At 53.9% G+C, this 14,489-nt stretch overlaps 1 protein-coding gene across 1 annotated transcript in view; it reads left to right on the top strand.

Moving 5' to 3' along the window:
• Nucleotides 1–2,719: 2,719 nt before the first annotated feature.
• Nucleotides 2,720–14,489, top strand: part of DISP3 (dispatched RND transporter family member 3) — a 58,042-nt gene continuing 46,272 nt past the window's right edge. The window contains exon 1 of the mRNA XM_006076735.4: nt 2,720–2,848. The gene's annotated coding sequence lies outside the window, so the exon portion shown is untranslated. The remainder of the gene's footprint in view (nt 2,849–14,489) is intronic.

Consider the following 14,489-nt stretch of genomic DNA (forward strand, 5'->3'; position numbering starts at 1 on the left):
GCCTTGAGGTTGGGTGGGTCATTTGACTACTGGAGTCATCTTTAAGTAACACCTGAGTGAAAGAGGGCTTCAGGGAGTTGCCCTGACGCTGGGCAGGGATCTTTGGGTCCAGCATTCCCAGGCTCCTATAAAGAAGCATCCTCTCCTGGAATAGAGGGAAGGGAGTCTGAGGATGCGGTGCCAGGAGGGGATTCTCATGACTTTCCACACCAGCGCCAGCTCCTGCTGCCACCACCAGTTCCACTTTATGGCAGGCATATTTCAAAGGCCTGGTTCCATTTGCATTTTTAAAACCCCGCTGATGGCCTGAGAAAATTGCATCCTTCCAGTGTTCCTGGGTACTACCCTCCCCACCTCCTCCTCCACTCCACTGAGCCTCTGCCTCTGTACCTTCTGTTTGCAGAGGATCCCCCATCAAGGGCTTAGCAAATCCAGCCCCCACTGCAGATCACCTGGAGGTCCTAGAATGCCAGGGAGGGCTCTGAGGAGGGTGTGACTGAGGTGGCCACAGCTGTGCCCACCTAGACAGCATGAAGGTAGGACCCAAATCTGCTAAAACTAGTTCCCAGGGAAGTGAGGGCTGTGTCCCCAGGCATGGGCTGAGGGTGGCACATGGGGCGCATCAATGTCACTCCCTGTGGACTGGTCCGACTGGGAGGAACAACAGTGCCACAGGCTTGGAGAACTTTGAGGAGGTTCCTGGAAGCAGCTTTCAAACCAGTGGAAAAGAGTAAGCCATTCACCCAGCAAAGAAAACCCTTTGCTCTCAGCTGGGCTTGGGAACACACTTTGTGTCTCCCCTAGTGCTCCCTTAAAAACAAATCTTTTCCTTGTTCTCCTTCCTCCCACCCTCTCCCATGGCACCGTGTTCTTTGCCTTCCCTCTGGCATGTGGCTAGAGGGGCCAGAGGTTTGCATGGCCGTGCTGAGTCTGTTCTTCTGTGCTCATGTGTCAGATTTGGCCTCTGATCTGGGGGCTGTAACACACACACACTCTCCACTTCTCGGGAGAGGTCTCCTGTCTCTCCCTGCTCACAGCTCAGGGTGGTACCCTTAAAACAGGAGCTTTCCTAAACCCTAATGTCTTCAAGGCCAGATGGGACCACTGTGAGTTCCCTGATAGCCTTGGCCAGCCTGGCAATGACTCCCACGATGATCCTGAGTACATAGGGAGTGAGTGCTGGGGTAGGGACACCGGCTTGGGCCATTCGCTTTTGCATAGATGAGCTCTCAGGGCATCCAGAATCATAAATACCAATGTGTCCAGTTGGCAGTCAGCCAGTGGGTACAGCTAGGAGGCTGCACACCAGAGAGACAGAGCAGAGGTGGCAGATGAGGAACAAACAGAAGCTCCAGTCAGCCCTGTGGCATTAGAGGTGCTCCCAGTTCGGTTTTCTTCTTTTAAAAAGAAGGGCTGTGGAATGGACGTGGGTTGAGCATCTACCTGTGGGTATGGGCTCCCTGGTGCTTCATTTTAGAATTCAACCCTGTTTCTATCTGCCCCATAAGCTAGGAACTTCCTAGAGGCAGCCTGGGTTGGGAAGATCCCCTGGAGAAGGAAATGGCAACCCAGTCCAGTATTCTTGCCTGGAGAATTCCATGGACAGAAGAGCCTGGCAGGCTATACAGTCTATGGGGTCACAAGAGTCCAACACGACTTAGCGACTAAACCACCACCACTTCCTAGAGGCAAGGGTTGCCTTTCTCCCACCTCTGCATTTCCTGTTTTGCTCTCGGCATACACTCAGAGGATGTATGATAAACACCTGGCTCACCCCTCACACAACAGAAACAATGGCTTCCCTTCTTTTGAGCTTCAATAAGTAAAACCCCTCCAGCCCACCGCTGGGGGCTGGCAGCGGGTCCTGTTTTGAGGCATCTCCCGCCTTGGTTCTCCCTGGGTGGCCCCAATGCCAATGTCCGCTGAGTATTTCTCTACTGATGGAGAGAAATGAACCAGGCAATAGGTCTGGCCCCTTCTCCTTATGGCCGGTGAACGAGGGGGTACAGGCAGATCGTGAACTAAAGCTGGAGGGAAGCCCGGTCCGGGAGCTGGCATGGCTCTGGGCTCTAGTGCTAGAGAGGTGAATGGAGGAGAGAGGAGGGGACGGTGCCAGGAGCCTGGGTTTGGCAGCTCCCTCCGGAGAGGACCTGGGGATGCCCTCGAATGTCCAGGAGGCTGGTGACCTGCCAAGACTGGGCGGACGGGGAGAAGAGTGCAGGCGGGGAGAGAGGTGGGAACCTAGGAAAAGGGGCAGCGGCCGGGTAGGGGGCCGGGTCTGGGCCCTTTGCAGAGTCGAGGGTTGACCCACAGGGGTCGCTGCGCCGCTCGCAGCCCCCTCCCGCGGGTTTTGGGAGCCCGGCTGTACCATCGCGCGGCTCTCGCAGGGGGAGCGGCGGCCACGGCGGCGCCTGGCGGCGGGCTTCGGAGACAGCAGCACGCGGCGGAGCGCAGGCCCTCGTCGGCTACTGACGCAAAGCCCGGCGGCGTGGAGGCCGGCGGCGCCAGGGTCTGGGGGGCGGCGCGGCACCAGAGACTGCCCTTCACACCCCCGCGTCCGGTGGTAGGAGCCCGGACCCAAACAAAGGCGGGCGGCGAATAAAAGGCGGCGGCAGCAAGCTGAGCTCCGGATTGCGCGCTGGGGAATGAGACACACACCCGGCAGTGCACCGTCTGTGCGCTCTGGAGCGGAGCGGGGAACCCCGGCCTCTCGCAGCTCTTCAGAGCTTCTCTCTGCGACTCCCGCGACGGGACAAGTCCGCACGGCAAGGTGGCCGCAGCCCTGGGCCCCTCCGGTGCGTCTCCCTCCCGCGCCCGCGGCTCAACCAGCTCAGCTTGGCCAGCCGAGGTGAGTGCGACGGCCGCTGGGCACCATCCGTCTCGGAGCTGGGGAGTGCATGGCTCGGAGGGGGGCGGTGTCATCCGCGCCGCCCCCACCCCGGCCTGCGCGGGTCTGTATGTGAAGTTCTCCCGCTGTCCAGCCAGCCCGGGAGGAGGGCCTCGGACCCTCCGGGAAAGCCAGTTGGTAGGGGGCAGAGCCCAGAGCTAGCCCTCGCCCCCCGCGGCCGAGCTCCAGCTCCGCACCAACTCCCCGCGGGACCCTAGCACCAGCCAGGTTAATGTCCACAAACAGCGAGGCTTCCGACCTCTAGTCCCCTGCTAGTCCCCGCGGGAGTACAACTGATTCCAAAAGTTGAGCATCAGCCTGAAGCCGCCAGGGATCAGGCTCTCACCCAGTTGGAGCTCACGAAGGGGGTTGGGAAAGGTTAATGACCTCCTCTCCAGCCACTTTCTGCCAGAGCACACTCATGCTCTCGGCGGGACATTCTCGGAGTCCTCGGGCCCAATTAACCTGGCCACAGGTCCAGTCCGGAGCGCCGGAGCTCTGGGGCACACCTGATGGGCGTTGGAAGCTGAGCGCGAGAGGGTTTGCGGGCCCTGCCGAGAGCGCTAATGAGGGTGGAGATGGGGTGGGCAGCCGGGCCGTGGTGGTGGAGCTGAGGGCCTGGGAAAGATTCTCGGCGCGAGTGGCGCCCACTCTTGTGAGCCAACCCCGCCGTGGGAGAACTTTTCCCAACTCCCCAGGAGGCCCGCAGCTGGGCTAGGAAGGCGCCTCCGAGGAGCCGTCCTTTCCTCGGCTCCTCTCTGCTGCACGGTTTGGCCCTACGTTCCTCTTGAGACTGGGCTCAGGTCCCGCCCGTAGAGGCCTGGGGTCAGTACCGCGGACAGCGCCTGGAGGCGGCCTTGGAGACTCACAACCCCGCCTCGCGCGCCCACGGACTCAGGCACACACCAACGCAGAGTCCATGCACACACGCACACCGATCTACCCGCAAACCGCACACCTACAAACAATCCCCGCACAGATTCATAGTCCACTCACGCAATGTACATCCACCCACACTCCACACAGTCTGCACACACAGGGAAGATTCACCAGCACGTGGACACACACATTTTCTCACAAGCATCAGCAAGCAGAGAAATGTCTTCACTCAGGTCCTGCTGTTTCCGGACATCTAAGCCTCGGACTCCAGATCTCATCTCTGGCTACTCACAGGGATGCCCAGTGATCGCTCCCTCCTGCAGACATAGCCCCCCACCCCTACCCCACAAATGCACACACACCCTTTGGGGGAAAGCAGCAGGTCACAAAGCAAGCCCTCCCCTCCCCCTTCTCCAATGCAGACCTGGTCAGGAACCAGGGTATCTGCTGAATGGAGGGCATAACCTGGCCCAGTGGAAGCTGCAGAGAGAAGCCCAGCCTTACAGAATCTTGGTACTGGGCTCAGAGTCCATTTTGCTCAGCTCACCACCTTCATGCCTGCTCCCCTTTCTTACTCCAGACAAAGCTCCTGCAACCAAGGTCCACACCCCGTCTCCCTGCATCATTCTTTGTTTGCACTTTCTGTCTCTTTGTTTCCCTGTTCTCTTCCCCTTCCCTATGTTTATCTCCCCCCTCCCCCCACCACTGCCCTCTTTGTCTTTCCCAATTCTTCTGTCCCAGCTGCCTTCACTCTCTCCTTAACTTTCCTGCAGCCTGGGCCTGATCCAGTCAGTCTTTGCTCCAATGCGGAACGGCTGACCCTTAGGGGGAGCTGACTCCATTCTCTAAGTGGACTCCATGCCCCCATACCTCTGACCCTCCTCCCCATGGGGAGTTCTGCTCCCTCCCCGAGGAAATCCCCAGAGCCAGACACCCCAGATCCCTCTCAGTCTTCGAGGGGCCAGGATTCTTCAGTTCTGGAATCACAGCAAGTCTCTTAAAATCCAGAAACTGAGCTGAGAGAGGAAGAATCCAAGTGAAGTGGTGGAAGGAGTAGAAGTAGGGCACCAGTCCTAAACTCAGCTTGGCCACAGGATCCCAGTGCGTCCCTGTGCAAATGCCCTTCTCTGAGCTTTAGGCTTTCCCGTCTATACAAGGATAGGGCTGGTTGAGGTGACCTTCAAGCATCCTAGTTTGGCCCTAATAATGTGGGACACTGGTGTTTCTTTGAGTCTCTTGAGTGTGAGTGGGACTGAAAATTATGATTCTAACCCCAGAGTTTATGGTACTTTTCCCCTTCTTCAGAGCACCCACCACCAGTGAAGGCATCCTGTCCCCTGAGCAACAGATGTTCAGATGACTTCCTTTGTAGGACCAGAGATGTCAAGTAATATTCATGAGGTCACAATATTCAAATGGTCACTGAAGTGCCATTTCCACTGGGCCAGGCATTGCTTCTATGTCACTTTATCCTCTGCATAAACCCCTGGTTCTGCTGGTGGAAGATTAGTGAATGAATGAATAAATGAGTAGAAAAGTCAGGACTAAAACCTGGATTGCCTGACCCTCAGGATCTTGGAATTTTGGTTTAAGCCCTTTTCCCTGATAGTTTTGGAGAAGGAAATGGTAACCCACTCCAATATTCTTGCTCGGGAAATCACATAGACAGAGGAGCCTGGTGGGGCTACAGTCCTTCAGGTCACAAAAGAGTCGGATACAACTTAGTGACTAAACGACAGCCCTCATCCCCTCTTTTCCACTGCCACTCACCTGGTCATTCAAAGGCAGATGGAATTGTCTAAGACCCTTCCTCCCTTAAGGCAGACTCTAGGCTGGTTGCAAATGACCACAGAGACGTGACTGCCTTGCTGAGAGCAGCTTTAGAGGCTGTTCCTGGTGGGTAGAGGCTTGGCCATCAGCTCCAAGTCCCAAAGACGCTACCAAGTAGGCTGTCTGTGGGCAGCTGGCCAGGATTTGCAGCCGGGAGGGAAGATAGTCATCGCTACCATTTAGCTGAGCAACCCTTTCTCACAGCCCCATGAGCTGGGGACTGCAAAAATCACCTTTACAGATGAGCAAAGCAAGATGCTAAAAGATGAGGTGGTTTCCCTAAGGGCAATCAGTAAGCCCACTCTTAGTCATAAAAATAGGCACCCCAAAATGGTGGTGGTGGCGGCAGTCATTGATACTGATGTTACTGGTATTGATAATGTTGTTAGCTCTATGATGATTGGAAACTCTGATTTGGTTATTTGGTCCCTTTTCCCCCTCTCCCCTCTTTTCTCCCACCGGAACCTCTTACACTCTTCCCCCACCCGCGTATGGAGAAGCTGAGGGCTGGGACAGTGAGGCAGGGGCGTCTGATTGCCTGTTACTCTTAGCCAAGGCAGAGGGCTCATCATTTGAAATCTTCCTCCTCTTGCCCACCCTCCCCCAACCTGAGCGTGTCTCCTGCCAGAGAAGCCTGGAGCAGTGTCAGAGTCTGTCAAAACACCCTTCCAAGCTGGGTTCTATATGCAAAGCCCAGGGAAAATAAATAAAGAGGGCAGTGTTGGCCCAAAATAGAAACACGCACCAACTCACAAATATGCATGTTTTCCAAAAGTCGCATTTCACAGCAAGACAGTGCGATGCTTGCTCCAGCTGCTCAACTAAGGCTGGAGGCAGGGATGCTGCCAGGACTGGTCCAGGAAAGGTGGCAGAGCCTCCCGCAGTGAGCTCAACTCTCTGCCTGGCCATGGGGGAGACCAGACGGCTGCTCCCGCTCCACACCAGCTGGAAGGTAGATGGGTGGGAGGACTGTGATGGGTGTGTCTGTGGTAGTCAGGACTCTGGAAATGAGCACCAAACAGGACTGATGGCCTTGCTTCCTCTGCTTTACAGTGTGTGCAGCAGGCTTGTAATAGCAGTCCCGATAATAACTGCCTTTCATTGAGTATCTACTGTGTGCCACATGCTAAGTGTTATACTCGATCTGTCTCAACTTCACAATCATCTCATGACATATGGATTGTTATCCCCATTTAATATGTGGGGAAACCGAGGTTCAGAGAAGTGAAGAGGTTTGCTTAAGGCCACACAGCTAGAAGGGGCCAACTAGGGGTCAGATTTTCATCTGCATGAACCAAGAACCCTTATTTTGTCCAGTACCCTGCATTGTTTTAGGGCTTCCCTGGTAGCTCAGCTGGTAAAGAATCCGCCTGCAATGCAGGAGACCCGGTTTGATTCCTGGGTCGAGAAGATCTGCTGGAGAAGGGATAGGCTACCCACTCCAGTATTCTTGGACTTCCCTGGTGGCTCAGCTGGTAAAGAATCCGCCTGCAGTGCAGGAGACCTGTGTTTGATCCCTGGGTTGGAAGATCCCCTGGAGAAGGGAACGACTACCCACTCCAGTATTCTGGCCTGGAAAATGCCACGGATCATATAGTCCATGGGGTTATAAAGAGTCGACATGACTGAGCAACTTTCACTTTCTTCCTACATAGTTTCTGCTATTCATTCAGTATATATTTTTTGTCAAGAAACCCATGAATGTGATGATTTTCAAAAGAGTGTAAATTCCCCTGCCAATTGGGTCAGGTGTAAGGGTGGAGTTTGGCTTTGGCCATCTTAGGCTTGGTATTCAGGGTTTCTGGACTGGGGCTGGGACTGGGTCTTAACCTTTACATCTTGGACTCTGTCCCCAACCATGAGAGCCCAGACCTGTCTGCCTGGGGGATGCGCTCAGGCAGGAGCCCCACTGTGAAGCCTGGACTATGAAAAACGATTTAACTCAAGAGATTAGGGCTGCAAGAGGTGTCTGTAGATGGGAAGTTATTTCAGAGAGGGTTAGTGAATGGCCCAGCATCACACAGCATGTTGGTGGCAGAACCTGAATCTCAGAATCCCAGGCTTGTGTGCCATGTGGCCAGGCTAGACTCCTTGAGTGTGTGGGAAGCACCCAGTGAAGGGGGTTGAACAGGTGCAGGCAGTTAACATAACATTCCCTTCCAAGCACAGAGGTGAGATGTAGCTGGTTTTCACTGCCAAGTCTTCTGCTCCACATACCCCTGATATCAGGACTAACCCTGCTGACTTGCGCAGGTGCCTGCATTCATCCACGTGAACAATGGCACGGGAAGGTACAGAATATTTGCCACAAGTCAGGCACTCTGCTGAAAGTTTTGTTGTTGTTTAGTCACTAAGTCATGTCTGATTCTTTTGCAACCCCATGGACTGTAGCCCTATAGGCTCCTCTGTCCATAGGATTTCCCAGGAAAAAATACTGGAGTGCGTTGCCATTTCCATCTCCAGGGCATCTTCCCAATCCAAGAACTGAACCTGAGGCTCCTGCATTGGCAGGTGGATTCTTTACCTCTGAACCACCAGGGAAACTTGTCATGGGCTAATTGATGTAATCCCCACAACAACCCTCGAGGTAGGTATGCTTATTCTGCTTTGCAATCGAAGGACCCAGGCTTGAGAGGTTGACTTACTTGCCCAAAGCCACACAGCTAGGAAAGAGGCAGATGGAGCCCTGCAGAGGCTGCACTAGCTGGTTTATTCTGGTGGTTAGAGGGAGAAGGTTTGAAATCAAAGCCACGGGGAAGGAGAAGCTGATGGGCAGCAGCAGGCTATTTATGTTATACCTCAGGCCTTGTCATGCTTGCTGGCATTAGTGCTGGCAGAAGCTGCTGCTGCTGCTGCTGCTAAGTCGCTTCAGTCGTGTCCGACTCTATGCGACCCCATAGACGGCAGCCCACCAGGCTCTCCCGTCCCTGGGATTCTCCAGACAAGAACACTGGAGTGGGTTGCCATTTCCTTTTCCAATGCATGAAAGTATAAGTGAAGTTGCTCAGTCGTGTCCAACTCTTAGCGACCCCATGGACGGCAGCTTACCAGGCTCCTCCGTCCATGGGATTTTCCAGGCAAGAGTAGTGGAGTGGGGTGCCATTGCCTTCTGCGGCAGAAGCTGAGCCTCTACCAAAACCTGGAAGGAAGAAGCCCAGCAGAGTGTCCTGGGACCAGCTCCTGGTATATTAGTGAAGCGGAGGGTCTGGGTATGTTTCTCCTTGAACTCAAGGGAAAGAGCCTGCTAGGCATGTGGAACCCCTGTAGACACGCTTCGTTCTGGCATCCTGCTTTCTCTCCTTGCTCCTCCCTCTGAGGGAAGTAGACTAGAACCTGGGAAATTTGGAAAGGGCCATTGGGTGGAGATTAGGGTCTTGCTGTATCAGTGAACTTGACCATTGGGAATGAGGAGGTGGTGGGGACAATGGGAAGGATTGGCTTGAATTTAGATGCCAGCAGGTATCATCCAAGTCTCTTATAGGGAGCATTCCTTGGAATTAGGAAATGATGACCTGGGAGACAATGTCCAGAGGCTTAAATCTCCTCTACCAGAAAAAGCCTTCTCCTTAATCCCCCATCCCACAAGTGTCTACCTGAGCTACCCCACTGTGTGCTAGGCATGCAGAAGTGGAAAAACTTCAGTCTCTGGCCTTGCAGAGCCCACCAGAGTCTCCCAGGCCTGCCCCAACACCCCCTGCCTCGACCAGAGGTGATGGGTAAGTGAGAGGTCACTCAGGTTCCCCAGCAGAAGTGGAAGAGGGACCCAAGTGTCCTCTGGGGCTCAGAGAACATGATCCAGGCAAGTGGTCACTTCACAGTGAGAAGGAAAGTTCCTGTGAGTGGCATCTGGGTGCCCTCCCCGGCTTGATGTCTTGGTGGGAGAGGGGGCATGGTAGCGAAAGCTCATTCCCACCCAGCCATCTGCTCGAGGCATCCAGCACACACACTGGCACCTGGATGATGCGTCCTTTGCCAAACCTTGTTAATAGAGGAGACATGACTGCCAGCTGGAAGCCACTCCTGTCATGAAGGAGAATGTGGTGATCTTGTTGTCTCGGGGGAAGGCAGCTTAAATGGGGCTCGGAGTTGGAACGGTTGTAGCAGACTGGTGTTCCTAGGCTGTTTGGGGGAGGAGTGTTTCATCCCTGTCTCCCCACGGTATCGGCCTTTGCACTGCCCTGGAGGATTTCTCCTGTTCTAGTTGGGAGAGTTCTGCAGGGTGATCACCTGGTGATAATGACGATTTTAATAATGGCTGACATATTTTGACTGTTTACTGCCTGCCAGGCTTAGGGCTTTGTAGGTATTATCTTAGTGCATCCTCACACGTGCTCTATGAGATGCAGGGCTGCTGCAGCTGCTAAGTCGCTTCAGTCGTGTCCGACTCTGTGCGACCCCATAGACTCCAGCCCACTAGGCTCCTCTGTCCCTGGGATTTTCCAGGCAAGAGTACTGGAGTGGGTTGCCATTGCCTTCTCTGGATGCAGGGCTTGGTCTCTTCCGTTGTGTCCTACTCTTTGCCACCCTATGGACTGTAACCTGCCAGGCTCCCTTGTCCATGGGATTCTCCAGACAAGAATACTGGAGAGGGTTGCTGTGCCCTCTTCCCAGGGGATCTTCCCAACCCAGAGATCAAACCCAAGTCTCTTAGGTCTCCTGCATTGGCAGGCGGGTTCTTTACCACTAGTACCACCTGGGAAGCCCTGCTCTATGAGATAGCTACCAGTATTATTCTATTTTAAGGATGAGAACTGTGAAGCACAGAGAGACTAAAGAGATTGCCAGTAAGCCTCAGAGACAGGACTCAAACCGAGGCAAGCTGGACTCAGTACCACGATCATGACCACCATAAAATGACTGAGGCTCACACTTTGGCCTTGATTTGGGTCCTTGCAGATGAATAGGACTGAAATCAAACTACCTTTTGGATCCTTCAGTAATCTGGGTAGTTTGTACCTGTGGGCTCGGGCTGAGTCCTGGTTGACAGGGTGACATGGATTGACCATTTGCTCCTTGACGGCCAACTCACTGAACGGATCACTTTTCAGAGATCCAGATGCAGGCAACATCTGGCAGACTGGCAGGGTTATTCTGGCTTTCATCCAGAAGTTTCCCCTTTTCATCCCATGTCGATACAGCTGGGACTTGCATCCCTCTGGACATAATCATATGTGCGAACTTTCTGTTTGAAATACTGTTTGCTGGTTTTTAAAACATCATCTTGTGACTTCACAAAGGCAGGATGTTTGTTTTGGTTCTTCTCTGCAATCTGGGCCTGAGAGACATTCAGCTAAGCTAGAGAGAAATCAGGCTTTGATTTCTCAGCAGCCAGAGTTGGGGGGGGGGGAACCCTTCCTTTCTCCAACCGGAGAAGCTGGGAAGAGGCTGGCTGCAGAACGGTGTTACAGGTTAGTAGCTGCTGCATGTTCCCTGCAAGGGTTCCTGACTTGGTGACCTGCTCTTCCAGAGGCTTCGAGTGGGTGATCTCAGAGTAACGGAGTTAGGAATTTGTGATGAACAGGGCTGTGTCAGCTGAGGGCACTCTTGGGCATTAATGAGTGTGAAAATAAATCTGTGGTGGGAAAGTTCCTGGAGGCTTGGGGAGGAAAGGAGTTCAAGACGTCCCAGAGTGAAGATAATGATGGTTTAACAGAAAGTCCTTAGCAAGCACCAATAAGTGAGCAAATGAGGACGACAAGTGAATGAATGAATGAATATATAAATGTGTTCATGATAAGTGGGGCTGATGGACTTTGACTTCGGCCTGGATTTGGCAGGATCTGACCCCAAGTACTGACAAGGCAAAGAATACTGTTCTTGTCCACTGGAAGACCCTTCAGCTCAGGATTAGGCAGAGGTAGTCTGTCTGAATTTTTGAACCTTGCCCTCTCACTACACACCCCACCCCCACCCTGTCCTGCAGGACCCTCTGACCCTGGGCTCCTCTAGTTCCCGGCTGTGGCAAGGCCTGGAACTCAGGAGACTGCAAAGATGATGGAGGCTGCAGCCCCAGCACCCCCAGAAGTCTGCAGCTCTATTCACCTTCCCAACTGCTCCCCCAGCCCTGAGCCACCCCCTCTTCTCTGTATCACAGTTCTGTGTCCTGGCTTTTTGAGGACTCCAAAGTAAGAGAACTAGGAAATAACTGAAATTTCATTTAGTCCAGCCCTCCCATTTTACAGAAAGGCAAACTGAGGCTCTCGAAGGAATAAAGACTAGCCCCAGGTCACAAGTGAATAGGAGACTGAGCCCTATTATTGTGGGAGGATTCGAGGAAGGTTCCTGTGAGACCTGGGATAACACTGCACCATTGAGTGGGGTTGGAGGGGGACAGAAGGGGCTGGAGATTCTAGGGCTTGGGTGGTTTTGTCAGGTTTTTCGTGGCCCCTGGTGCCAGGAGCAGCAGTTCTGAGTTCCTGGGACCTTGAGTCTCCCAAATGTTTCATGGGAGAGGCAGCAGAGTTGGGGAGAGGTGCTACTTGGGGGTCTGCTCTCCTCTTGGACCCTCTGCTCCAGCAGCTCATCTCCAGCCCTCCATTCCTGTCTCCACAGGCAGCTGCACCATCATGGCAGGTGGGCTGAGGGCCAGCATCAGACCCTCCCCTTCCACGCTGCCAGGGCCTCTGTGCTGGTCCCAGGTGTGGAGGGTACCAAGTGTACCTCCCTCTCCACTATATGCACTTGAGCTGTCAATCAGCAGGATAGCCAGGAAGCCCTTCCCCTGTGCAGGCACGAAAGGTATGTTTCCATCTGGACACCCAAGATGGACACATGGACAGAGGAGCCTGGGGCTACAGCCCTCAGGTTGCAAATAGTCAGACACATCTAAAGTGACAGCACACGCACCCAAGATGGTGAAGTTGGGAGTCAGCCCTGGGTGCTTTTTCTCTCCTCCCTTCCCTGGAGCCAGGGTTGTGCCTGTGGTCAGAATGACTGCTGGGGACAGACACTGGGGTGGAAGGTGGGGGGATATGCCCCTGCACCAGTGGAGATTGGGAAGGCTGACTCTAGAACTCTTGAGAGTTTTCCAACATGTGAGACTCAAAACCTAATATAGTGAGATTGGGACTGAGCTTATCAGAAATCAGGTTCAAATAACTCCCTTTACTTCTTTTAGCCTTAGTTTTCTTGTTTGCAAATTGGAAATAGTTCCTGAGACGAGAAAACCTGTGTGAAAATCATCTACAAGCTGTAAGTTGCTGCAGAGATGCAGCATCGTTCAATCCCTCAGGATGAGAGGATCAAGGTCAGGATCAAGGCTGGGAACGTGAGCGCCCCGGCAGTTGCCAGCATCTCCTTGATGTGCGCTTTCATCGGGTGCTGGCCTCCTGGGCTTTCCTCTAGCCCTGGCAGCAGGGGCTAGGGGTGCCCCCAGTGCTCAGAAGGGGAGGTTCCTCCTAAGGTTCCTCACTTTCTTTCTGAGCAATGAGGCTGGGGTAGAGCCCCTTCCGCGAACTCCATCCCTAGCTAGTTGTAGTGTCCCGCATTCCCTGCCATGGGCTTGAGCACTTTGTAGTGTCTGCTTTCTTTCAGGTTTCAATTTACCCTTAAGCTTTTCTTTCATGGTACGGGGCCAAGAAGAGCCTTTGCAGTGTCCCCAGACCCACAGATGAGATCTGGGTGTGTATGGTGAGGGGAAGACGGGGCAGTGGTCTCTGGAGCTTTCCCCAGAGCTAAGAACTGGCAGGTTACCACCTACTATGTCCCAGCGAAGCTGACGGCATCCAGCCAGCATATGTTATTTGGCCTTTCCTGCTTCTTGATGTTTTACCAGGACCCCACAGTGTGCCCCGACCCAGTTATACATTAACTTCTGAATAGGGATGAAGGGGACCCCCCTCTCCTTTCTCCATCTCCCCATCTTGGGCAACAGCTAAGAATCAGAGGGTTTAGAGAGCATTTCTCCCTACCCACCATCTGACAGATGGGGGACCACCCAGAGATGTTCAGTGACTTGTTCTAGGTAACACAGCAGGCTGGTGGCAGGGCGGGTCCCACTGCTGCCCCAGGACCCATCCCCTGCTGACGCCTCCTCCCTTGTCCCTGAGCTTCAGCTCGCAGGAAGCGCTGGCTGGAGCTGGAGAGGAGACACAAGGGGAATTGTTTTACATTTTTGTTAATCGGGTCTCAGAGAGAGAAAAGGGCTCTGAGCTCATCAGCCAGGAAGGAATCCAATTTGGCTTTTATGGCCATGGTTATTGGTTGTATTTTGTGGGGATCTTTTTATTTTTTATTAATCCAGCAGTCTGGGGGCTGGGGAGCCGACTGGTTGCTGGGCCCCATGGGCCCTCCTGCTTTCTTGGAGTTCCAGGCAGCAGCCAGGGGGAGAGGTGGTGGAAGAAGCAACTTGGACAGTTGGGTCCAGGCATGCAGTGGGGGGTTTTCAGGAACCTTCTGATCCTTCAGGTGAGGGGTGTCTGGGGGCCTGGCTGTATTTCACAGATTCTGTAAATATTGCTGGTTTTATTAAGCTTTTATGTCTTTTTCTCAGAGATGCAAGACTGCTTGGTGGGTCTGGGCCTTAAAGCCTGAGTTGTGCAGGCGGAACAGAGTGGGGAGGGAGGGACAAGAGTGGGTCAGTGGGTGAGATACTCTGAACAGTGGAGCTCAGTGGCTAAAAGGATGGGCTCTGACTTGGGCCAGCAGAGGCTCAGATCTCAGCCCCGCTCCTGAAAACTGCCTTATAGAGCTGAGGCTGGGTCAGATGAGGAGTCCACAAGCAAAGCACCTCTGCTAGCACACAGCAGCTCGGTGCTGTGCCAGTCCCTTGCACAGGGTCTTCTCTTTTCTTTCGCTGCCTGGCCCCACCAGGAAGAGCTGGATGGCAGACCTGAATGTCATCATTTCTTCCCTCCCAGGGCCAGAGGAAGGGGCACTTGGTTGGAGGACTGAG

This window comes from Bubalus bubalis, chromosome 5, assembly GCF_019923935.1.
Source record: "Bubalus bubalis isolate 160015118507 breed Murrah chromosome 5, NDDB_SH_1, whole genome shotgun sequence".
NCBI lineage: Eukaryota > Metazoa > Chordata > Mammalia > Artiodactyla > Bovidae > Bubalus > Bubalus bubalis.